General features: G+C 42.3%; 50 non-coding genes across 50 annotated transcripts; all 50 read left to right on the top strand.

The window, feature by feature from the left end:
* The first annotated feature begins 116 nt into the window (after positions 1 to 116).
* Positions 117 to 188, top strand: trnaq-cug (transfer RNA glutamine (anticodon CUG)). The gene has a single exon. It is a non-coding gene; the product is annotated as a tRNA-Gln (tRNA).
* A 272-nt stretch (positions 189 to 460) lies between these two features.
* trnal-cag (transfer RNA leucine (anticodon CAG)) lies at positions 461 to 543 on the top strand. The gene has a single exon. It is a non-coding gene; the product is annotated as a tRNA-Leu (tRNA).
* A 499-nt stretch (positions 544 to 1,042) lies between these two features.
* On the top strand, positions 1,043 to 1,125 carry trnal-cag (transfer RNA leucine (anticodon CAG)). The gene has a single exon. It is a non-coding gene; the product is annotated as a tRNA-Leu (tRNA).
* Positions 1,126 to 1,624: 499 nt separating this feature from the next.
* trnal-cag (transfer RNA leucine (anticodon CAG)) lies at positions 1,625 to 1,707 on the top strand. Its single transcript has one exon. It is a non-coding gene; the product is annotated as a tRNA-Leu (tRNA).
* A 155-nt stretch (positions 1,708 to 1,862) lies between these two features.
* On the top strand, positions 1,863 to 1,934 carry trnaq-cug (transfer RNA glutamine (anticodon CUG)). The gene has a single exon. It is a non-coding gene; the product is annotated as a tRNA-Gln (tRNA).
* A 245-nt stretch (positions 1,935 to 2,179) lies between these two features.
* Positions 2,180 to 2,262, top strand: trnal-cag (transfer RNA leucine (anticodon CAG)). Its single transcript has one exon. It is a non-coding gene; the product is annotated as a tRNA-Leu (tRNA).
* Positions 2,263 to 2,720: 458 nt separating this feature from the next.
* On the top strand, positions 2,721 to 2,803 carry trnal-cag (transfer RNA leucine (anticodon CAG)). Its single transcript has one exon. It is a non-coding gene; the product is annotated as a tRNA-Leu (tRNA).
* Positions 2,804 to 3,302: 499 nt separating this feature from the next.
* Positions 3,303 to 3,385, top strand: trnal-cag (transfer RNA leucine (anticodon CAG)). The gene has a single exon. It is a non-coding gene; the product is annotated as a tRNA-Leu (tRNA).
* Positions 3,386 to 3,540: 155 nt separating this feature from the next.
* On the top strand, positions 3,541 to 3,612 carry trnaq-cug (transfer RNA glutamine (anticodon CUG)). The gene has a single exon. It is a non-coding gene; the product is annotated as a tRNA-Gln (tRNA).
* Positions 3,613 to 3,857: 245 nt separating this feature from the next.
* Positions 3,858 to 3,940, top strand: trnal-cag (transfer RNA leucine (anticodon CAG)). The gene has a single exon. It is a non-coding gene; the product is annotated as a tRNA-Leu (tRNA).
* Positions 3,941 to 4,398: 458 nt separating this feature from the next.
* Positions 4,399 to 4,481, top strand: trnal-cag (transfer RNA leucine (anticodon CAG)). Its single transcript has one exon. It is a non-coding gene; the product is annotated as a tRNA-Leu (tRNA).
* A 155-nt stretch (positions 4,482 to 4,636) lies between these two features.
* Positions 4,637 to 4,708, top strand: trnaq-cug (transfer RNA glutamine (anticodon CUG)). The gene has a single exon. It is a non-coding gene; the product is annotated as a tRNA-Gln (tRNA).
* Positions 4,709 to 5,531: 823 nt separating this feature from the next.
* Positions 5,532 to 5,614, top strand: trnal-cag (transfer RNA leucine (anticodon CAG)). The gene has a single exon. It is a non-coding gene; the product is annotated as a tRNA-Leu (tRNA).
* Positions 5,615 to 5,769: 155 nt separating this feature from the next.
* trnaq-cug (transfer RNA glutamine (anticodon CUG)) lies at positions 5,770 to 5,841 on the top strand. Its single transcript has one exon. It is a non-coding gene; the product is annotated as a tRNA-Gln (tRNA).
* An 823-nt stretch (positions 5,842 to 6,664) lies between these two features.
* trnal-cag (transfer RNA leucine (anticodon CAG)) lies at positions 6,665 to 6,747 on the top strand. The gene has a single exon. It is a non-coding gene; the product is annotated as a tRNA-Leu (tRNA).
* A 155-nt stretch (positions 6,748 to 6,902) lies between these two features.
* On the top strand, positions 6,903 to 6,974 carry trnaq-cug (transfer RNA glutamine (anticodon CUG)). Its single transcript has one exon. It is a non-coding gene; the product is annotated as a tRNA-Gln (tRNA).
* Positions 6,975 to 7,246: 272 nt separating this feature from the next.
* trnal-cag (transfer RNA leucine (anticodon CAG)) lies at positions 7,247 to 7,329 on the top strand. The gene has a single exon. It is a non-coding gene; the product is annotated as a tRNA-Leu (tRNA).
* Positions 7,330 to 7,828: 499 nt separating this feature from the next.
* On the top strand, positions 7,829 to 7,911 carry trnal-cag (transfer RNA leucine (anticodon CAG)). Its single transcript has one exon. It is a non-coding gene; the product is annotated as a tRNA-Leu (tRNA).
* Positions 7,912 to 8,066: 155 nt separating this feature from the next.
* Positions 8,067 to 8,138, top strand: trnaq-cug (transfer RNA glutamine (anticodon CUG)). Its single transcript has one exon. It is a non-coding gene; the product is annotated as a tRNA-Gln (tRNA).
* A 245-nt stretch (positions 8,139 to 8,383) lies between these two features.
* On the top strand, positions 8,384 to 8,466 carry trnal-cag (transfer RNA leucine (anticodon CAG)). The gene has a single exon. It is a non-coding gene; the product is annotated as a tRNA-Leu (tRNA).
* Positions 8,467 to 8,924: 458 nt separating this feature from the next.
* On the top strand, positions 8,925 to 9,007 carry trnal-cag (transfer RNA leucine (anticodon CAG)). Its single transcript has one exon. It is a non-coding gene; the product is annotated as a tRNA-Leu (tRNA).
* A 155-nt stretch (positions 9,008 to 9,162) lies between these two features.
* On the top strand, positions 9,163 to 9,234 carry trnaq-cug (transfer RNA glutamine (anticodon CUG)). The gene has a single exon. It is a non-coding gene; the product is annotated as a tRNA-Gln (tRNA).
* An 823-nt stretch (positions 9,235 to 10,057) lies between these two features.
* trnal-cag (transfer RNA leucine (anticodon CAG)) lies at positions 10,058 to 10,140 on the top strand. Its single transcript has one exon. It is a non-coding gene; the product is annotated as a tRNA-Leu (tRNA).
* Positions 10,141 to 10,295: 155 nt separating this feature from the next.
* On the top strand, positions 10,296 to 10,367 carry trnaq-cug (transfer RNA glutamine (anticodon CUG)). Its single transcript has one exon. It is a non-coding gene; the product is annotated as a tRNA-Gln (tRNA).
* An 823-nt stretch (positions 10,368 to 11,190) lies between these two features.
* On the top strand, positions 11,191 to 11,273 carry trnal-cag (transfer RNA leucine (anticodon CAG)). Its single transcript has one exon. It is a non-coding gene; the product is annotated as a tRNA-Leu (tRNA).
* Positions 11,274 to 11,428: 155 nt separating this feature from the next.
* On the top strand, positions 11,429 to 11,500 carry trnaq-cug (transfer RNA glutamine (anticodon CUG)). The gene has a single exon. It is a non-coding gene; the product is annotated as a tRNA-Gln (tRNA).
* A 272-nt stretch (positions 11,501 to 11,772) lies between these two features.
* trnal-cag (transfer RNA leucine (anticodon CAG)) lies at positions 11,773 to 11,855 on the top strand. Its single transcript has one exon. It is a non-coding gene; the product is annotated as a tRNA-Leu (tRNA).
* A 155-nt stretch (positions 11,856 to 12,010) lies between these two features.
* trnaq-cug (transfer RNA glutamine (anticodon CUG)) lies at positions 12,011 to 12,082 on the top strand. The gene has a single exon. It is a non-coding gene; the product is annotated as a tRNA-Gln (tRNA).
* Positions 12,083 to 12,354: 272 nt separating this feature from the next.
* On the top strand, positions 12,355 to 12,437 carry trnal-cag (transfer RNA leucine (anticodon CAG)). Its single transcript has one exon. It is a non-coding gene; the product is annotated as a tRNA-Leu (tRNA).
* A 155-nt stretch (positions 12,438 to 12,592) lies between these two features.
* Positions 12,593 to 12,664, top strand: trnaq-cug (transfer RNA glutamine (anticodon CUG)). Its single transcript has one exon. It is a non-coding gene; the product is annotated as a tRNA-Gln (tRNA).
* Positions 12,665 to 12,936: 272 nt separating this feature from the next.
* On the top strand, positions 12,937 to 13,019 carry trnal-cag (transfer RNA leucine (anticodon CAG)). Its single transcript has one exon. It is a non-coding gene; the product is annotated as a tRNA-Leu (tRNA).
* Positions 13,020 to 13,174: 155 nt separating this feature from the next.
* Positions 13,175 to 13,246, top strand: trnaq-cug (transfer RNA glutamine (anticodon CUG)). The gene has a single exon. It is a non-coding gene; the product is annotated as a tRNA-Gln (tRNA).
* A 245-nt stretch (positions 13,247 to 13,491) lies between these two features.
* trnal-cag (transfer RNA leucine (anticodon CAG)) lies at positions 13,492 to 13,574 on the top strand. Its single transcript has one exon. It is a non-coding gene; the product is annotated as a tRNA-Leu (tRNA).
* A 458-nt stretch (positions 13,575 to 14,032) lies between these two features.
* Positions 14,033 to 14,115, top strand: trnal-cag (transfer RNA leucine (anticodon CAG)). Its single transcript has one exon. It is a non-coding gene; the product is annotated as a tRNA-Leu (tRNA).
* Positions 14,116 to 14,270: 155 nt separating this feature from the next.
* trnaq-cug (transfer RNA glutamine (anticodon CUG)) lies at positions 14,271 to 14,342 on the top strand. The gene has a single exon. It is a non-coding gene; the product is annotated as a tRNA-Gln (tRNA).
* Positions 14,343 to 14,614: 272 nt separating this feature from the next.
* trnal-cag (transfer RNA leucine (anticodon CAG)) lies at positions 14,615 to 14,697 on the top strand. Its single transcript has one exon. It is a non-coding gene; the product is annotated as a tRNA-Leu (tRNA).
* A 155-nt stretch (positions 14,698 to 14,852) lies between these two features.
* Positions 14,853 to 14,924, top strand: trnaq-cug (transfer RNA glutamine (anticodon CUG)). Its single transcript has one exon. It is a non-coding gene; the product is annotated as a tRNA-Gln (tRNA).
* A 245-nt stretch (positions 14,925 to 15,169) lies between these two features.
* trnal-cag (transfer RNA leucine (anticodon CAG)) lies at positions 15,170 to 15,252 on the top strand. The gene has a single exon. It is a non-coding gene; the product is annotated as a tRNA-Leu (tRNA).
* Positions 15,253 to 15,710: 458 nt separating this feature from the next.
* Positions 15,711 to 15,793, top strand: trnal-cag (transfer RNA leucine (anticodon CAG)). The gene has a single exon. It is a non-coding gene; the product is annotated as a tRNA-Leu (tRNA).
* A 155-nt stretch (positions 15,794 to 15,948) lies between these two features.
* trnaq-cug (transfer RNA glutamine (anticodon CUG)) lies at positions 15,949 to 16,020 on the top strand. The gene has a single exon. It is a non-coding gene; the product is annotated as a tRNA-Gln (tRNA).
* A 479-nt stretch (positions 16,021 to 16,499) lies between these two features.
* On the top strand, positions 16,500 to 16,571 carry trnaq-cug (transfer RNA glutamine (anticodon CUG)). Its single transcript has one exon. It is a non-coding gene; the product is annotated as a tRNA-Gln (tRNA).
* Positions 16,572 to 16,843: 272 nt separating this feature from the next.
* Positions 16,844 to 16,926, top strand: trnal-cag (transfer RNA leucine (anticodon CAG)). The gene has a single exon. It is a non-coding gene; the product is annotated as a tRNA-Leu (tRNA).
* Positions 16,927 to 17,081: 155 nt separating this feature from the next.
* trnaq-cug (transfer RNA glutamine (anticodon CUG)) lies at positions 17,082 to 17,153 on the top strand. Its single transcript has one exon. It is a non-coding gene; the product is annotated as a tRNA-Gln (tRNA).
* A 479-nt stretch (positions 17,154 to 17,632) lies between these two features.
* trnaq-cug (transfer RNA glutamine (anticodon CUG)) lies at positions 17,633 to 17,704 on the top strand. Its single transcript has one exon. It is a non-coding gene; the product is annotated as a tRNA-Gln (tRNA).
* A 272-nt stretch (positions 17,705 to 17,976) lies between these two features.
* trnal-cag (transfer RNA leucine (anticodon CAG)) lies at positions 17,977 to 18,059 on the top strand. Its single transcript has one exon. It is a non-coding gene; the product is annotated as a tRNA-Leu (tRNA).
* Positions 18,060 to 18,214: 155 nt separating this feature from the next.
* Positions 18,215 to 18,286, top strand: trnaq-cug (transfer RNA glutamine (anticodon CUG)). The gene has a single exon. It is a non-coding gene; the product is annotated as a tRNA-Gln (tRNA).
* A 479-nt stretch (positions 18,287 to 18,765) lies between these two features.
* On the top strand, positions 18,766 to 18,837 carry trnaq-cug (transfer RNA glutamine (anticodon CUG)). Its single transcript has one exon. It is a non-coding gene; the product is annotated as a tRNA-Gln (tRNA).
* A 479-nt stretch (positions 18,838 to 19,316) lies between these two features.
* On the top strand, positions 19,317 to 19,388 carry trnaq-cug (transfer RNA glutamine (anticodon CUG)). The gene has a single exon. It is a non-coding gene; the product is annotated as a tRNA-Gln (tRNA).
* A 272-nt stretch (positions 19,389 to 19,660) lies between these two features.
* On the top strand, positions 19,661 to 19,743 carry trnal-cag (transfer RNA leucine (anticodon CAG)). The gene has a single exon. It is a non-coding gene; the product is annotated as a tRNA-Leu (tRNA).
* Positions 19,744 to 19,898: 155 nt separating this feature from the next.
* On the top strand, positions 19,899 to 19,970 carry trnaq-cug (transfer RNA glutamine (anticodon CUG)). Its single transcript has one exon. It is a non-coding gene; the product is annotated as a tRNA-Gln (tRNA).
* The last annotated feature ends 317 nt before the right edge of the window (positions 19,971 to 20,287 follow it).

Raw genomic sequence — 20,287 nt, 5'->3', positions numbered from 1 at the left:
TGCATCGCGTGTTTCCCTTTGCAAACACATTTTGAATTCTATTCACAGCATCTCTCCAAGCATCTAACTGGTGGATGAGATGGGGTTGCGGGCCTAAGATTACCTCAACTGAACAGGGTTCCATGGTGTAATGGCTAGCACTCTGGACTCTGAATCCAGTGATCCGAGTTCAAATCTCGGTGGGACCTACAGTTAAAGATGTACCACATTTATAGCACTCTTACCTTTCTACATAGTCAAGGTCAGCACCTGAACAACACTGATTGACTCCACATCAGCCTTGCTAAAACTTTGATATGTCTTTCATCATCTCAATAGGCAAGATATTTGCACCTGAGGCATTTTGATCGTTTCAACTTTTTAAATCTCACATTTGGCTTCAACTTTTTAAAACTCACATTTGCCTATATCTTTACTAGCTTTTGATCGAATTTTTTGGGCTTATTTATATGTTTTAGTAGTCAGGATGGCCGAGCGGTCTAAGGCGCTGCGTTCAGGTCGCAGTCTCCATTGGAGGCGTGGGTTCAAATCCCACTTCTGACAGCTTACCTATGCAGTTACTTGGTCACTGGAGAGATTAACTGCATCGGGTGTTTTCCTTTGCAAACACATTTTGAATTCTATTCACAGCATCTCTCCAAGCATCTAACTTGTGGATGAGATGGGCTTGCGGGCCTCAGATTACCACAACTGAACAGGGTTCCATTGTGTAATGGCTAGCACTCTGGACTCTGAATCCAGTGATCCGAGTTCAAATCTCGGTGGGACCTACAGTTAAAGATGTACCACATTTATAGCACTCTTACCTTTCTACATAGTCAAGGTCAGCACCTGAACAACACTGATTGACTCCACATTAGGCTTGCTAAAACTTTGATATCTCTTTCATCATCTCAATAGGCAAGATATTTGCACCCGAGGCCTTTTGATTGTTTCAACTTTTTAAATCTCACATTTGGCTTCAACTTTTTAAAACTCACATTTGCCGATATCTTTACTAGCTTTTGATCGAATTTTTTGGGCTTATTTATATGTTTTAGTAGTCAGGATGGCCGAGCGGTCTAAGGCGCTGCGTTCAGGTCGCAGTCTCCATTGGAGGCGTGGGTTCAAATCCCACTTCTGACAGCTTACCTATGCAGTTACTTGGTCACTGGAGAGATTAACTGCATCGGGTGTTTTCCTTTGCAAACACATTTTGAATTCTATTCACAGCATCTCTCCAAGCATCTAACTTGTGGATGAGATGGGCTTGCGGGCCTCAGATTACCACAACTGAACAGGGTTCCATTGTGTAATGGCTAGCACTCTGGACTCTGAATCCAGTGATCCGAGTTCAAATCTCGGTGGGACCTACAGTTAAAGATGTACCACATTTATAGCACTCTTACCTTTCTACATAGTCAAGGTCAGCACCTGAACAACACTGATTGACTCCACATTAGGCTTGCTAAAACTTTGATATCTCTTTCATCATCTCTACAGGCAAGATATTTGCACCCGAGCCCTTTTGATTGTTTCAACTTTTTAAATCTCACATTTGGCTTCAACTTTTTAAAACTCACATTTGCCCATATCTTTACTAGCTTTTGATCGAATTTTTTGGGCTTATTTATATGTTTTAGTAGTCAGGATGGCCGAGCGGTCTAAGGCGCTGCGTTCAGGTCGCAGTCTCCATTGGAGGAGTGGGTTTAAATCCCACTTCTGACAGCTTACCTATGCAGTTACTTGGTCACTGGAGAGATTAACTGCATCGGGTGTTTTCCTTTGCAAACACATTTTGAATTCTATTCACAGCATCTCTCCAAGCATCTAACTGGTGGATGAGATGGGCTTGCGGGCCTAAGATTACCTCAACTGAACAGGGTTCCATGGTGTAATGGCTAGCACTCTGGACTCTGAATCCAGTGATCCGAGTTCAAATCTCGGTGGGACCTACAGTTAAAGATGTACCACATTTATAGCACTCTTACCTTTCTACATAGTCAAGGTCAGCACCTGAACAACACTGATTGACTCCACATTAGGCTTGCTAAAACTTTGATATCTCTTTCATCATCTCAATAGGCAAGATATTTGCACCCGAGGCCTTTTGATTGTTTCAACTTTTTAAATCTCACATTTGCCGATATCTTTGCTAGCTTTTGATCGAATTTTTTGGGCTTATTTATATGTTTGAGTAGTCAGGATGGCCGAGCAGTCTAAGGCGCTGCGTTCAGGTCGCAGTCTCCATTGGAGGCGTGGGTTCAAATCCAACTTCTGACAGCTTACCTATGCAGTTACTTGGTCATTGGAGAGATTAACTGCATCGGGTGTTTTCCTTTGCAAACACATTTTGAATTCTATTCACAGCATCTCTCCAAGCATCTAACTGGTGGATGAGATTGGCTTGCGGGCCTCAGATTACCACAACTGAATCCAGTGATCCGAGTTCAAATCTCGGTGGGACCTACAGTTAAAGATGTACCACATTTATAGCACTCTTACCTTTCTACATAGTCAAGGTCAGCACCTGAACAACACTGATTGACTCCACATTAGGCTTGCTAAAACTTTGATATCTCTTTCATCATCTCAATAGGCAAGATATTTGCACCCGAGGCCTTTTGATTGTTTCAACTTTTTAAATCTCACATTTGGCTTCAACTTTTTAAATCTCACATTTGCCGATATCTTTGCTAGCTTTTGATCGAATTTTTTGGGCTTATTTATATGTTTGAGTAGTCAGGATGGCCGAGCGGTCTAAGGCGCTGCGTTCAGGTCGCAGTCTCCATTGGAGGCGTGGGTTCAAATCCCACTTCTGACAGCTTACCTATGCAGTTACTTGGTCACTGGAGAGATTAACTGCATCGGGTGTTTTCCTTTGCAAACACATTTTGAATTCTATTCACAGCATCTCTCCAAGCATCTAACTGGTGGATGAGATTGGCTTGCGGGCCTCAGATTACCACAACTGAACAGGGTTCCATTGTGTAATGGCTAGCACTCTGGACTCTGAATCCAGTGATCCGAGTTCAAATCTCGGTGGGACCTACAGTTAAAGATGTACCACATTTATAGCACTCTTACCTTTCTACATAGTCAAGGTCAGCACCTGAACAACACTGATTGACTCCACATTAGGCTTGCTAAAACTTTGATATCTCTTTCATCATCTCTACAGGCAAGATATTTGCACCCGAGGCCTTTTGATTGTTTCAACTTTTTAAATCTCACATTTGGCTTCAACTTTTTAAAACTCACATTTGCCTATATCTTTACTAGCTTTTGATCGAATTTTTTGGGCTTATTTATATGTTTTAGTAGTCAGGATGGCCGAGCGGTCTAAGGCGCTGCGTTCAGGTCGCAGTCTCCATTGGAGGCGTGGGTTTAAATCCCACTTCTGACAGCTTACCTATGCAGTTACTTGGTCACTGGAGAGATTAACTGCATCGGGTGTTTTCCTTTGCAAACACATTTTGAATTCTATTCACAGCATCTCTCCAAGCATCTAACTGGTGGATGAGATGGGCTTGCGGGCCTAAGATTACCTCAACTGAACAGGGTTCCATGGTGTAATGGCTAGCACTCTGGACTCTGAATCCAGTGATCCGAGTTCAAATCTCGGTGGGACCTACAGTTAAAGATGTACCACATTTATAGCACTCTTACCTTTCTACATAGTCAAGGTCAGCACCTGAACAACACTGATTGACTCCACATTAGGCTTGCTAAAACTTTGATATCTCTTTCATCATCTCAATAGGCAAGATATTTGCACCCGAGGCCTTTTGATTGTTTCAACTTTTTAAATCTCACATTTGCCGATATCTTTGCTAGCTTTTGATCGAATTTTTTGGGCTTATTTATATGTTTGAGTAGTCAGGATGGCCGAGCAGTCTAAGGCGCTGCGTTCAGGTCGCAGTCTCCATTGGAGGCGTGGGTTCAAATCCAACTTCTGACAGCTTACCTATGCAGTTACTTGGTCATTGGAGAGATTAACTGCATCGGGTGTTTTCCTTTGCAAACACATTTTGAATTCTATTCACAGCATCTCTCCAAGCATCTAACTTGTGGATGAGATTGGCTTGCGGGCCTCAGATTACCACAACTGAATCCAGTGATCCGAGTTCAAGTCTCGGTGGGACCTACAGTTAAAGATGTACCACATTTATAGCACTCTTACCTTTCTACATAGTCAAGGTCAGCACCTGAACAACACTGATTGACTCCACATTAGGCTTGCTAAAACTTTGATATCTCTTTCATCATCTCAATAGGCAAGATATTTGCACCCGAGGCCTTTTGATTGTTTCAACTTTTTAAATCTCACATTTGGCTTCAACTTTTTAAAACTCACATTTGCCGATATCTTTACTAGCTTTTGATCGAATTTTTTGGGCTTATTTATATGTTTTAGTAGTCAGGATGGCCGAGCGGTCTAAGGCGCTGCGTTCAGGTCGCAGTCTCCATTGGAGGCGTGGGTTCAAATCCCACTTCTGACAGCTTACCTATGCAGTTACTTGGTCACTGGAGAGATTAACTGCATCGGGTGTTTTCCTTTGCAAACACATTTTGAATTCTATTCACAGCATCTCTCCAAGCATCTAACTTGTGGATGAGATGGGCTTGCGGGCCTCAGATTACCTCAACTGACCAGGGTTCCATGGTGTAATGGCTAGCACTCTGGACTCTGAATCCAGTGATCCGAGTTCAAATCTCGGTGGGACCTACAGTTAAAGATGTACCACATTTATAGCACTCTTACCTTTCTACATAGTCAAGGTCAGCACCTGAACAACACTGATTGACTCCACATTAGGCTTGCTAAAACTTTGATATCTCTTTCATCATCTCAATAGGCAAGATATTTGCACCCGAGGCCTTTTGATTGTTTCAACTTTTTAAATCTCACATTTGGCTTCAACTTTTTAAAACTCACATTTGCCGATATCTTTACTAGCTTTTGATCGAATTTTTTGGGCTTATTTATATGTTTTAGTAGTCAGGATGGCCGAGCGGTCTAAGGCGCTGGGTTCAAATCCAACTTCTGACAGCTTACCTATGCAGTTACTTGGTCACTGGAGAGATTAACTGCCTCGGGTGTTTTCCTTTGCAAACACATTTTGAATTCTATTCACAGCATCTCTCCAAGCATCTAACTTGTGGATGAGATGGGCTTGCGGGCCTCAGATTACCACAACTGAACAGGGTTCCATTGTGTAATGGCTAGCACTCTGGACTCTGAATCCAGTGATCCGAGTTCAAATCTCGGTGGGACCTACAGTTAAAGATGTACCACATTTATAGCACTCTTACCTTTCTACATAGTCAAGGTCAGCACCTGAACAACACTGATTGACTCCACATTAGGCTTGCTAAAACTTTGATATCTCTTTCATCATCTCAATAGGCAAGATATTTGCACCCGAGGCCTTTTGATTGTTTCAACTTTTTAAATCTCACATTTGGCTTCAACTTTTTAAAACTCACATTTGCCGATATCTTTACTAGCTTTTGATCGAATTTTTTGGGCTTATTTATATGTTTTAGTAGTCAGGATGGCCGAGCGGTCTAAGGCGCTGCGTTCAGGTCGCAGTCTCCATTGGAGGCGTGGGTTCAAATCCCACTTCTGACAGCTTACCTATGCAGTTACTTGGTCACTGGAGAGATTAACTGCATCGGGTGTTTTCCTTTGCAAACACATTTTGAATTCTATTCACAGCATCTCTCCAAGCATCTAACTTGTGGATGAGATGGGCTTGCGGGCCTCAGATTACCTCAACTGACCAGGGTTCCATGGTGTAATGGCTAGCACTCTGGACTCTGAATCCAGTGATCCGAGTTCAAATCTCGGTGGGACCTACAGTTAAAGATGTACCACATTTATAGCACTCTTACCTTTCTACATAGTCAAGGTCAGCACCTGAACAACACTGATTGACTCCACATTAGGCTTGCTAAAACTTTGATATCTCTTTCATCATCTCAATAGGCAAGATATTTGCACCCGAGGCCTTTTGATTGTTTCAACTTTTTAAATCTCACATTTGGCTTCAACTTTTTAAAACTCACATTTGCCGATATCTTTACTAGCTTTTGATCGAATTTTTTGGGCTTATTTATATGTTTTAGTAGTCAGGATGGCCGAGCGGTCTAAGGCGCTGGGTTCAAATCCAACTTCTGACAGCTTACCTATGCAGTTACTTGGTCACTGGAGAGATTAACTGCCTCGGGTGTTTTCCTTTGCAAACACATTTTGAATTCTATTCACAGCATCTCTCCAAGCATCTAACTTGTGGATGAGATGGGCTTGCGGGCCTCAGATTACCACAACTGAACAGGGTTCCATTGTGTAATGGCTAGCACTCTGGACTCTGAATCCAGTGATCCGAGTTCAAATCTCGGTGGGACCTACAGTTAAAGATGTACCACATTTATAGCACTCTTACCTTTCTACATAGTCAAGGTCAGCACCTGAACAACACTGATTGACTCCACATTAGGCTTGCTAAAACTTTGATATCTCTTTCATCATCTCTACAGGCAAGATATTTGCACCCGAGGCCTTTTGATTGTTTCAACTTTTTAAATCTCACATTTGGCTTCAACTTTTTAAAACTCACATTTGCCCATATCTTTACTAGCTTTTGATCGAATTTTTTGGGCTTATTTATATGTTTTAGTAGTCAGGATGGCCGAGCGGTCTAAGGCGCTGCGTTCAGATCGCAGTCTCCATTGGAGGCGTGGGTTCAAATCCCACTTCTGACAGCTTACCTATGCAGTTACTTGGTCACTGGAGAGATTAACTGCATCGCGTGTTTCCCTTTGCAAACACATTTTGAATTCTATTCACAGCATCTCTCCAAGCATCTAACTGGTGGATGAGATGGGGTTGCGGGCCTAAGATTACCTCAACTGAACAGGGTTCCATGGTGTAATGGCTAGCACTCTGGACTCTGAATCCAGTGATCCGAGTTCAAATCTCGGTGGGACCTACAGTTAAAGATGTACCACATTTATAGCACTCTTACCTTTCTACATAGTCAAGGTCAGCACCTGAACAACACTGATTGACTCCACATCAGCCTTGCTAAAACTTTGATATGTCTTTCATCATCTCAATAGGCAAGATATTTGCACCTGAGGCATTTTGATCGTTTCAACTTTTTAAATCTCACATTTGGCTTCAACTTTTTAAAACTCACATTTGCCTATATCTTTACTAGCTTTTGATCGAATTTTTTGGGCTTATTTATATGTTTTAGTAGTCAGGATGGCCGAGCGGTCTAAGGCGCTGCGTTCAGGTCGCAGTCTCCATTGGAGGCGTGGGTTCAAATCCCACTTCTGACAGCTTACCTATGCAGTTACTTGGTCACTGGAGAGATTAACTGCATCGGGTGTTTTCCTTTGCAAACACATTTTGAATTCTATTCACAGCATCTCTCCAAGCATCTAACTGGTGGATGAGATTGGCTTGCGGGCCTCAGATTACCACAACTGAACAGGGTTCCATTGTGTAATGGCTAGCACTCTGGACTCTGAATCCAGTGATCCGAGTTCAAATCTCGGTGGGACCTACAGTTAAAGATGTACCACATTTATAGCACTCTTACCTTTCTACATAGTCAAGGTCAGCACCTGAACAACACTGATTGACTCCACATTAGGCTTGCTAAAACTTTGATATCTCTTTCATCATCTCTACAGGCAAGATATTTGCACCCGAGGCCTTTTGATTGTTTCAACTTTTTAAATCTCACATTTGGCTTCAACTTTTTAAAACTCACATTTGCCTATATCTTTACTAGCTTTTGATCGAATTTTTTGGGCTTATTTATATGTTTTAGTAGTCAGGATGGCCGAGCGGTCTAAGGCGCTGCGTTCAGGTCGCAGTCTCCATTGGAGGCGTGGGTTTAAATCCCACTTCTGACAGCTTACCTATGCAGTTACTTGGTCACTGGAGAGATTAACTGCATCGGGTGTTTTCCTTTGCAAACACATTTTGAATTCTATTCACAGCATCTCTCCAAGCATCTAACTGGTGGATGAGATGGGCTTGCGGGCCTAAGATTACCTCAACTGAACAGGGTTCCATGGTGTAATGGCTAGCACTCTGGACTCTGAATCCAGTGATCCGAGTTCAAATCTCGGTGGGACCTACAGTTAAAGATGTACCACATTTATAGCACTCTTACCTTTCTACATAGTCAAGGTCAGCACCTGAACAACACTGATTGACTCCACATTAGGCTTGCTAAAACTTTGATATCTCTTTCATCATCTCAATAGGCAAGATATTTGCACCCGAGGCCTTTTGATTGTTTCAACTTTTTAAATCTCACATTTGCCGATATCTTTGCTAGCTTTTGATCGAATTTTTTGGGCTTATTTATATGTTTGAGTAGTCAGGATGGCCGAGCAGTCTAAGGCGCTGCGTTCAGGTCGCAGTCTCCATTGGAGGCGTGGGTTCAAATCCAACTTCTGACAGCTTACCTATGCAGTTACTTGGTCATTGGAGAGATTAACTGCATCGGGTGTTTTCCTTTGCAAACACATTTTGAATTCTATTCACAGCATCTCTCCAAGCATCTAACTTGTGGATGAGATTGGCTTGCGGGCCTCAGATTACCACAACTGAATCCAGTGATCCGAGTTCAAGTCTCGGTGGGACCTACAGTTAAAGATGTACCACATTTATAGCACTCTTACCTTTCTACATAGTCAAGGTCAGCACCTGAACAACACTGATTGACTCCACATTAGGCTTGCTAAAACTTTGATATCTCTTTCATCATCTCAATAGGCAAGATATTTGCACCCGAGGCCTTTTGATTGTTTCAACTTTTTAAATCTCACATTTGGCTTCAACTTTTTAAAACTCACATTTGCCGATATCTTTACTAGCTTTTGATCGAATTTTTTGGGCTTATTTATATGTTTTAGTAGTCAGGATGGCCGAGCGGTCTAAGGCGCTGCGTTCAGGTCGCAGTCTCCATTGGAGGCGTGGGTTCAAATCCCACTTCTGACAGCTTACCTATGCAGTTACTTGGTCACTGGAGAGATTAACTGCATCGGGTGTTTTCCTTTGCAAACACATTTTGAATTCTATTCACAGCATCTCTCCAAGCATCTAACTTGTGGATGAGATGGGCTTGCGGGCCTCAGATTACCTCAACTGACCAGGGTTCCATGGTGTAATGGCTAGCACTCTGGACTCTGAATCCAGTGATCCGAGTTCAAATCTCGGTGGGACCTACAGTTAAAGATGTACCACATTTATAGCACTCTTACCTTTCTACATAGTCAAGGTCAGCACCTGAACAACACTGATTGACTCCACATTAGGCTTGCTAAAACTTTGATATCTCTTTCATCATCTCAATAGGCAAGATATTTGCACCCGAGGCCTTTTGATTGTTTCAACTTTTTAAATCTCACATTTGGCTTCAACTTTTTAAAACTCACATTTGCCGATATCTTTACTAGCTTTTGATCGAATTTTTTGGGCTTATTTATATGTTTTAGTAGTCAGGATGGCCGAGCGGTCTAAGGCGCTGGGTTCAAATCCAACTTCTGACAGCTTACCTATGCAGTTACTTGGTCACTGGAGAGATTAACTGCCTCGGGTGTTTTCCTTTGCAAACACATTTTGAATTCTATTCACAGCATCTCTCCAAGCATCTAACTTGTGGATGAGATGGGCTTGCGGGCCTCAGATTACCACAACTGAACAGGGTTCCATTGTGTAATGGCTAGCACTCTGGACTCTGAATCCAGTGATCCGAGTTCAAATCTCGGTGGGACCTACAGTTAAAGATGTACCACATTTATAGCACTCTTACCTTTCTACATAGTCAAGGTCAGCACCTGAACAACACTGATTGACTCCACATTAGGCTTGCTAAAACTTTGATATCTCTTTCATCATCTCAATAGGCAAGATATTTGCACCCGAGGCCTTTTGATTGTTTCAACTTTTTAAATCTCACATTTGGCTTCAACTTTTTAAAACTCACATTTGCCGATATCTTTACTAGCTTTTGATCGAATTTTTTGGGCTTATTTATATGTTTTAGTAGTCAGGATGGCCGAGCGGTCTAAGGCGCTGCGTTCAGGTCGCAGTCTCCATTGGAGGCGTGGGTTCAAATCCCACTTCTGACAGCTTACCTATGCAGTTACTTGGTCACTGGAGAGATTAACTGCATCGGGTGTTTTCCTTTGCAAACACATTTTGAATTCTATTCACAGCATCTCTCCAAGCATCTAACTTGTGGATGAGATGGGCTTGCGGGCCTCAGATTACCTCAACTGACCAGGGTTCCATGGTGTAATGGCTAGCACTCTGGACTCTGAATCCAGTGATCCGAGTTCAAATCTCGGTGGGACCTACAGTTAAAGATGTACCACATTTATAGCACTCTTACCTTTCTACATAGTCAAGGTCAGCACCTGAACAACACTGATTGACTCCACATTAGGCTTGCTAAAACTTTGATATCTCTTTCATCATCTCAATAGGCAAGATATTTGCACCCGAGGCCTTTTGATTGTTTCAACTTTTTAAATCTCACATTTGGCTTCAACTTTTTAAAACTCACATTTGCCGATATCTTTACTAGCTTTTGATCGAATTTTTTGGGCTTATTTATATGTTTTAGTAGTCAGGATGGCCGAGCGGTCTAAGGCGCTGGGTTCAAATCCAACTTCTGACAGCTTACCTATGCAGTTACTTGGTCACTGGAGAGATTAACTGCCTCGGGTGTTTTCCTTTGCAAACACATTTTGAATTCTATTCACAGCATCTCTCCAAGCATCTAACTTGTGGATGAGATGGGCTTGCGGGCCTCAGATTACCACAACTGAACAGGGTTCCATTGTGTAATGGCTAGCACTCTGGACTCTGAATCCAGTGATCCGAGTTCAAATCTCGGTGGGACCTACAGTTAAAGATGTACCACATTTATAGCACTCTTACCTTTCTACATAGTCAAGGTCAGCACCTGAACAACACTGATTGACTCCACATTAGGCTTGCTAAAACTTTGATATCTCTTTCATCATCTCTACAGGCAAGATATTTGCACCCGAGGCCTTTTGATTGTTTCAACTTTTTAAATCTCACATTTGGCTTCAACTTTTTAAAACTCACATTTGCCCATATCTTTACTAGCTTTTGATCGAATTTTTTGGGCTTATTTATATGTTTTAGTAGTCAGGATGGCCGAGCGGTCTAAGGCGCTGCGTTCAGATCGCAGTCTCCATTGGAGGCGTGGGTTCAAATCCCACTTCTGACAGCTTACCTATGCAGTTACTTGGTCACTGGAGAGATTAACTGCATCGCGTGTTTCCCTTTGCAAACACATTTTGAATTCTATTCACAGCATCTCTCCAAGCATCTAACTGGTGGATGAGATGGGGTTGCGGGCCTAAGATTACCTCAACTGAACAGGGTTCCATGGTGTAATGGCTAGCACTCTGGACTCTGAATCCAGTGATCCGAGTTCAAATCTCGGTGGGACCTACAGTTAAAGATGTACCACATTTATAGCACTCTTACCTTTCTACATAGTCAAGGTCAGCACCTGAACAACACTGATTGACTCCACATCAGCCTTGCTAAAACTTTGATATGTCTTTCATCATCTCAATAGGCAAGATATTTGCACCTGAGGCATTTTGATCGTTTCAACTTTTTAAATCTCACATTTGGCTTCAACTTTTTAAAACTCACATTTGCCTATATCTTTACTAGCTTTTGATCGAATTTTTTGGGCTTATTTATATGTTTTAGTAGTCAGGATGGCCGAGCGGTCTAAGGCGCTGCGTTCAGGTCGCAGTCTCCATTGGAGGCGTGGGTTCAAATCCCACTTCTGACAGCTTACCTATGCAGTTACTTGGTCACTGGAGAGATTAACTGCATCGGGTGTTTTCCTTTGCAAACACATTTTGAATTCTATTCACAGCATCTCTCCAAGCATCTAACTTGTGGATGAGATGGGCTTGCGGGCCTCAGATTACCACAACTGAACAGGGTTCCATTGTGTAATGGCTAGCACTCTGGACTCTGAATCCAGTGATCCGAGTTCAAATCTCGGTGGGACCTACAGTTAAAGATGTACCACATTTATAGCACTCTTACCTTTCTACATAGTCAAGGTCAGCACCTGAACAACACTGATTGACTCCACATTAGGCTTGCTAAAACTTTGATATCTCTTTCATCATCTCAATAGGCAAGATATTTGCACCCGAGGCCTTTTGATTGTTTCAACTTTTTAAATCTCACATTTGGCTTCAACTTTTTAAAACTCACATTTGCCGATATCTTTACTAGCTTTTGATCGAATTTTTTGGGCTTATTTATATGTTTTAGTAGTCAGGATGGCCGAGCGGTCTAAGGCGCTGCGTTCAGGTCGCAGTCTCCATTGGAGGCGTGGGTTCAAATCCCACTTCTGACAGCTTACCTATGCAGTTACTTGGTCACTGGAGAGATTAACTGCATCGGGTGTTTTCCTTTGCAAACACATTTTGAATTCTATTCACAGCATCTCTCCAAGCATCTAACTTGTGGATGAGATGGGCTTGCGGGCCTCAGATTACCACAACTGAACAGGGTTCCATTGTGTAATGGCTAGCACTCTGGACTCTGAATCCAGTGATCCGAGTTCAAATCTCGGTGGGACCTACAGTTAAAGATGTACCACATTTATAGCACTCTTACCTTTCTACATAGTCAAGGTCAGCACCTGAACAACACTGATTGACTCCACATTAGGCTTGCTAAAACTTTGATATCTCTTTCATCATCTCTACAGGCAAGATATTTGCACCCGAGCCCTTTTGATTGTTTCAACTTTTTAAATCTCACATTTGGCTTCAACTTTTTAAAACTCACATTTGCCCATATCTTTACTAGCTTTTGATCGAATTTTTTGGGCTTATTTATATGTTTTAGTAGTCAGGATGGCCGAGCGGTCTAAGGCGCTGCGTTCAGGTCGCAGTCTCCATTGGAGGAGTGGGTTTAAATCCCACTTCTGACAGCTTACCTATGCAGTTACTTGGTCACTGGAGAGATTAACTGCATCGGGTGTTTTCCTTTGCAAACACATTTTGAATTCTATTCACAGCATCTCTCCAAGCATCTAACTGGTGGATGAGATGGGCTTGCGGGCCTAAGATTACCTCAACTGAACAGGGTTCCATGGTGTAATGGCTAGCACTCTGGACTCTGAATCCAGTGATCCGAGTTCAAATCTCGGTGGGACCTACAGTTAAAGATGTACCACATTTATAGCACTCTTACCTTTCTACATAGTCAAGGTCAGCACCTGAACAACACTGATTGACTCCACATTAGGCTTGCTAAAACTTTGATATCTCTTTCATCATCTCAATAGGCAAGATATTTGCACCCGAGGCCTTTTGATTGTTTCAACTTTTTAAATCTCACATTTGCCGATATCTTTGCTAGCTTTTGATCGAATTTTTTGGGCTTATTTATATGTTTGAGTAGTCAGGATGGCCGAGCAGTCTAAGGCGCTGCGTTCAGGTCGCAGTCTCCATTGGAGGCGTGGGTTCAAATCCAACTTCTGACAGCTTACCTATGCAGTTACTTGGTCATTGGAGAGATTAACTGCATCGGGTGTTTTCCTTTGCAAACACATTTTGAATTCTATTCACAGCATCTCTCCAAGCATCTAACTGGTGGATGAGATTGGCTTGCGGGCCTCAGATTACCACAACTGAATCCAGTGATCCGAGTTCAAATCTCGGTGGGACCTACAGTTAAAGATGTACCACATTTATAGCACTCTTACCTTTCTACATAGTCAAGGTCAGCACCTGAACAACACTGATTGACTCCACATTAGGCTTGCTAAAACTTTGATATCTCTTTCATCATCTCAATAGGCAAGATATTTGCACCCGAGGCCTTTTGATTGTTTCAACTTTTTAAATCTCACATTTGGCTTCAACTTTTTAAATCTCACATTTGCCGATATCTTTGCTAGCTTTTGATCGAATTTTTTGGGCTTATTTATATGTTTGAGTAGTCAGGATGGCCGAGCGGTCTAAGGCGCTGCGTTCAGGTCGCAGTCTCCATTGGAGGCGTGGGTTCAAATCCCACTTCTGACAGCTTACCTATGCAGTTACTTGGTCACTGGAGAGATTAACTGCATCGGGTGTTTTCCTTTGCAAACACATTTTGAATTCTATTCACAGCATCTCTCCAAGCATCTAACTGGTGGATGAGATTGGCTTGCGGGCCTCAGATTACCACAACTGAACAGGGTTCCATTGTGTAATGGCTAGCACTCTGGACTCTGAATCCAGTGATCCGAGTTCAAATCTCGGTGGGACCTACAGTTAAAGATGTACCACATTTATAGCACTCTTACCTTTCTACATAGTCAAGGTCAGCACCTGAACAACACTGATTGACTCCACATTAGGCTTGCTAAAACTTTGATATCTCTTTCATCATCTCTACAGGCAAGATATTTGCACCCGAGGCCTTTTGATTGTTTCAACTTTTTAAATCTCACATTTGGCTTCAACTTTTTAAAACTCACATTTGCCTATATCTTTACTAGCTTTTGATCGAATTTTTTGGGCTTATTTATATGTTTTAGTAGTCAGGATGGCCGAGCGGTCTAAGGCGCTGCGTTCAGGTCGCAGTCTCCATTGGAGGCGTGGGTTTAAATCCCACTTCTGACAGCTTACCTATGCAGTTACTTGGTCACTGGAGAGATTAACTGCATCGGGTGTTTTCCTTTGCAAACACATTTTGAATTCTATTCACAGCATCTCTCCAAGCATCTAACTGGTGGATGAGATGGGCTTGCGGGCCTAAGATTACCTCAACTGAACAGGGTTCCATGGTGTAATGGCTAGCACTCTGGACTCTGAATCCAGTGATCCGAGTTCAAATCTCGGTGGGACCTACAGTTAAAGATGTACCACATTTATAGCACTCTTACCTTTCTACATAGTCAAGGTCAGCACCTGAACAACACTGATTGACTCCACATTAGGCTTGCTAAAACTTTGATATCTCTTTCATCATCTCAATAGGCAAGATATTTGCACCCGAGGCCTTTTGATTGTTTCAACTTTTTAAATCTCACATTTGCCGATATCTTTGCTAGCTTTTGATCGAATTTTTTGGGCTTATTTATATGTTTGAGTAGTCAGGATGGCCGAGCAGTCTAAGGCGCTGCGTTCAGGTCGCAGTCTCCATTGGAGGCGTGGGTTCAAATCCAACTTCTGACAGCTTACCTATGCAGTTACTTGGTCATTGGAGAGATTAACTGCATCGGGTGTTTTCCTTTGCAAACACATTTTGAATTCTATTCACAGCATCTCTCCAAGCATCTAACTTGTGGATGAGATTGGCTTGCGGGCCTCAGATTACCACAACTGAATCCAGTGATCCGAGTTCAAATCTCGGTGGGACCTACAGTTAAAGATGTACCACATTTATAGCACTCTTACCTTTCTACATAGTCAAGGTCAGCACCTGAACAACACTGATTGACTCCACATTAGGCTTGCTAAAACTTTGATATCTCTTTCATCATCTCAATAGGCAAGATATTTGCACCCGAGGCCTTTTGATTGTTTCAACTTTTTAAATCTCACATTTGGCTTCAACTTTTTAAAACTCACATTTGCCGATATCTTTACTAGCTTTTGATCGAATTTTTTGGGCTTATTTATATGTTTTAGTAGTCAGGATGGCCGAGCGGTCTAAGGCGCTGCGTTCAGGTCGCAGTCTCCATTGGAGGCGTGGGTTCAAATCCCACTTCTGACAGCTTACCTATGCAGTTACTTGGTCACTGGAGAGATTAACTGCATCGGGTGTTTTCCTTTGCAAACACATTTTGAATTCTATTCACAGCATCTCTCCAAGCATCTAACTTGTGGATGAGATGGGCTTGCGGGCCTCAGATTACCTCAACTGACCAGGGTTCCATGGTGTAATGGCTAGCACTCTGGACTCTGAATCCAGTGATCCGAGTTCAAATCTCGGTGGGACCTACAGTTAAAGATGTACCACATTTATAGCACTCTTACCTTTCTACATAGTCAAGGTCAGCACCTGAACAACACTGATTGACTCCACATTAGGCTTGCTAAAACTTTGATATCTCTTTCATCATCTCAATAGGCAAGATATTTGCACCCGAGGCCTTTTGATTGTTTCAACTTTTTAAATCTCACATTTGGCTTCAACTTTTTAAAACTCACATTTGCCGATATCTTTACTAGCTTTTGATCGAATTTTTTGGGCTTATTTATATGTTTTAGTAGTCAGGATGGCCGAGCGGTCTAAGGCGCTGGGTTCAAATCCAACTTCTGACAGCTTACCTATGCAGTTACTTGGTCACTGGAGAGATTAACTGCATCGGGTGTTTTCCTTTGCAAACACATTTTGAATTCTATTCACAGCATCTCTCCAAGCATCTAACTTGTGGATGAGATGGGCTTGCGGGCCTCAGATTACCTCAACTGAACAGGGTTCCATGGTGTAATGGCTAGCACTCTGGACTCTGAATCCAGTGATCCGAGTTCAAATCTCGGTGGGACCTACAGTTAAAGATGTACCACATTTATAGCACTCTTACCTTTCTACATAGTCAAGGTCAGCACCTGAACAACACTGATTGACTCCACATTAGGCTTGCTAAAACTTTGATATCTCTTTCATCATCTCAATAGGCAAGATATTTGCACCCGAGGCCTTTTGATTGTTTCAACTTTTTAAATCTCACATTTGGCTTCAACTTTTTAAAACTCACATTTGCCGATATCTTTACTAGCTTTTGATCGAATTTTTTGGGCTTATTTATATGTTTTAGTAGTCAGGATGGCCGAGCGGTCTAAGGCGCTGCGTTCAGGTCGCAGTCTCCATTGGAGGCGTGGGTTCAAATCCCACTTCTGACAGCTTACCTATGCAGTTACTTGGTCACTGGAGAGATTAACTGCATCGGGTGTTTTCCTTTGCAAACACATTTTGAATTCTATTCACAGCATCTCTCCAAGCATCTAACTTGTGGATGAGATGGGCTTGCGGGCCTCAGATTACCTCAACTGACCAGGGTTCCATGGTGTAATGGCTAGCACTCTGGACTCTGAATCCAGTGATCCGAGTTCAAATCTCGGTGGGACCTACAGTTAAAGATGTACCACATTTATAGCACTCTTACCTTTCTACATAGTCAAGGTCAGCACCTGAACAACACTGATTGACTCCACATTAGGCTTGCTAAAACTTTGATATCTCTTTCATCATCTCAATAGGCAAGATATTTGCACCCGAGGCCTTTTGATTGTTTCAACTTTTTAAATCTCACATTTGGCTTCAACTTTTTAAAACTCACATTTGCCGATATCTTTACTAGCTTTTGATCGAATTTTTTGGGCTTATTTATATGTTTTAGTAGTCAGGATGGCCGAGCGGTCTAAGGCGCTGGGTTCAAATCCAACTTCTGACAGCTTACCTATGCAGTTACTTGGTCACTGGAGAGATTAACTGCATCGGGTGTTTTCCTTTGCAAACACATTTTGAATTCTATTCACAGCATCTCTCCAAGCATCTAACTTGTGGATGAGATGGGCTTGCGGGCCTCAGATTACCACAACTGAACAGGGTTCCATTGTGTAATGGCTAGCACTCTGGACTCTGAATCCAGTGATCCGAGTTCAAATCTCGGTGGGACCTACAGTTAAAGATGTACCACATTTATAGCACTCTTACCTTTCTACATAGTCAAGGTCAGCACCTGAACAACACTGATTGACTCCACATTAGGCTTGCTAAAACTTTGATATCTCTTTCATCATCTCAATAGGCAAGATATTTGCACCCGAGGCCTTTTGATTGTTTCAACTTTTTAAATCTCACATTTGGCTTCAACTTTTTAAAACTCACATTTGCCGATATCTTTACTAGCTTTTGATCGAATTTTTTGGGCTTATTTATATGTTTTAGTAGTCAGGATGGCCGAGCGGTCTAAGGCGCTGCGTTCAGGTCGCAGTCTCCATTGGAGGCGTGGGTTCAAATCCCACTTCTGACAGCTTACCTATGCAGTTACTTGGTCACTGGAGAGATTAACTGCATCGCGTGTTTTCCTTTGCAAACACATTTTGAATTCTATTCACAGCATCTCTCCAAGCATCTAACTGGTGGATGAGATGGGGTTGCGGGCCTAAGATTACCTCAACTGAACAGGGTTCCATGGTGTAATGGCTAGCACTCTGGACTCTGAATCCAGTGATCCGAGTTCAAAACTCGGTGGGACCTACAGTTAAAGATGTACCACATTTATAGCAGTCTTACCTTTCTACATAGTCAAGGTCAGCACCTGAACAACACTGATTGACTCCACATTAGGCTTGCTAAAACTTTGATATCTCTTTCATCATCTCAATAGGCAAGATATTTGCACCCGAGGCCTTTTGATTGTTTCAACTTTTTAAATCTCACATTTGGCTTCAACTTTTTAAAACTCACATTTGCCGATATCTTTACTAGCTTTTGATCGAATTTTTTGGGCTTATTTATATGTTTTAGTAGTCAGGATGGCCGAGCGGTCTAAGGCGCTGGGTTCAAATCCAACTTCTGACAGCTTACCTATGCAGTTACTTGGTCACTGGAGAGATTAACTGCATCGGGTGTTTTCCTTTGCAAACACATTTTGAATTCTATTCACAGCATCTCTCCAAGCATCTAACTTGTGGATGAGATGGGCTTGCGGGCCTCAGATTACCACAACTGAACAGGGTTCCATTGTGTAATGGCTAGCACTCTGGACTCTGAATCCAGTGATCCGAGTTCAAATCTCGGTGGGACCTACAGTTAAAGATGTACCACATTTATAGCACTCTTACCTTTCTACATAGTCAAGGTCAGCACCTGAACAACACTGATTGACTCCACATTAGGCTTGCTAAAACTTTGATATCTCTTTCATCATCTCTACAGGCAAGATATTTGCACCCGAGGCCTTTTGATTGTTTCAACTTTTTAAATCTCACATTTGGCTTCAACTTTTTAAAACTCACATTTGCCCATATCTTTACTAGCTTTTGATCGAATTTTTTGGGCTTATTTATATGTTTTAGTAGTCAGGATGGCCGAGCGGTCTAAGGCGCTGGGTTCAAATCCAACTTCTGACAGCTTACCTATGCAGTTACTTGGTCACTGGAGAGATTAACTGCATCGGGTGTTTTCCTTTGCAAACACATTTTGAATTCTATTCACAGCATCTCTCCAAGCATCTAACTTGTGGATGAGATGGGCTTGCGGGCCTCAGATTACCTCAACTGACCAGGGTTCCATGGTGTAATGGCTAGCACTCTGGACTCTGAATCCAGTGATCCGAGTTCAAATCTCGGTGGGACCTACAGTTAAAGATGTACCACATTTATAGCACTCTTACCTTTCTACATAGTCAAGGTCAGCACCTGAACAACACTGATTGACTCCACATTAGGCTTGCTAAAACTTTGATATCTCTTTCATCATCTCTACAGGCAAGATATTTGCACCCGAGGCCTTTTGATTGTTTCAACTTTTTAAATCTCACATTTGGCTTCAACTTTTTAAAACTCACATTTGCCCATATCTTTACTAGCTTTTGATCGAATTTTTTGGGCTTATTTATATGTTTTAGTAGTCAGGATGGCCGAGCGGTCTAAGGCGCTGCGTTCAGGTCGCAATCTCCATTGGAGGCGTGGGTTCAAATCCCACTTCTGACAGCTTACCTATGCAGTTACTTGGTCACTGGAGAGATTAACTGCATCGCGTGTTTTCCTTTGCAAACACATTTTGAATTCTATTCACAGCATCTCTCCAAGCATCTAACTGGTGGATGAGATGGGGTTGCGGGCCTAAGATTAGCTCAACTGAACAGGGTTCCATTGTGTAATGGCTAGCACTCTGGACTCTGAATCCAGTGATCCGAGTTCAAATCTCGGTGGGACCTACAGTTAAAGATGTACCACATTTATAGCACTCTTACCTTTCTACATAGTCAAGGTCAGCACCTGAACAACACTGATTGACTCCACATCAGCCTTGCTAAAACTTTGATATGTCTTTCATCATCTCAATAGGCAAGATATTTGCACCTGAGACATTTTGATCGTTTCAACTTTTTAAATCTCACATTTGCCGATATCTTTGCTAGCTTTTGATCGAATTTTTTGGGCTTATTTATATGTTTGAGTAGTCAGGATGGCCGAGCGGTCTAAGGTGCTGCCTTCAGGTCGCAGTCTCCATTGGAGGTGTGGGTTCAAATCC

Source organism: Pleuronectes platessa, chromosome 5 (genome assembly GCF_947347685.1).
Source record: "Pleuronectes platessa chromosome 5, fPlePla1.1, whole genome shotgun sequence".
NCBI lineage: Eukaryota > Metazoa > Chordata > Actinopteri > Pleuronectiformes > Pleuronectidae > Pleuronectes > Pleuronectes platessa.
This window is presented reverse-complemented; position numbering and strand designations above follow the sequence as displayed.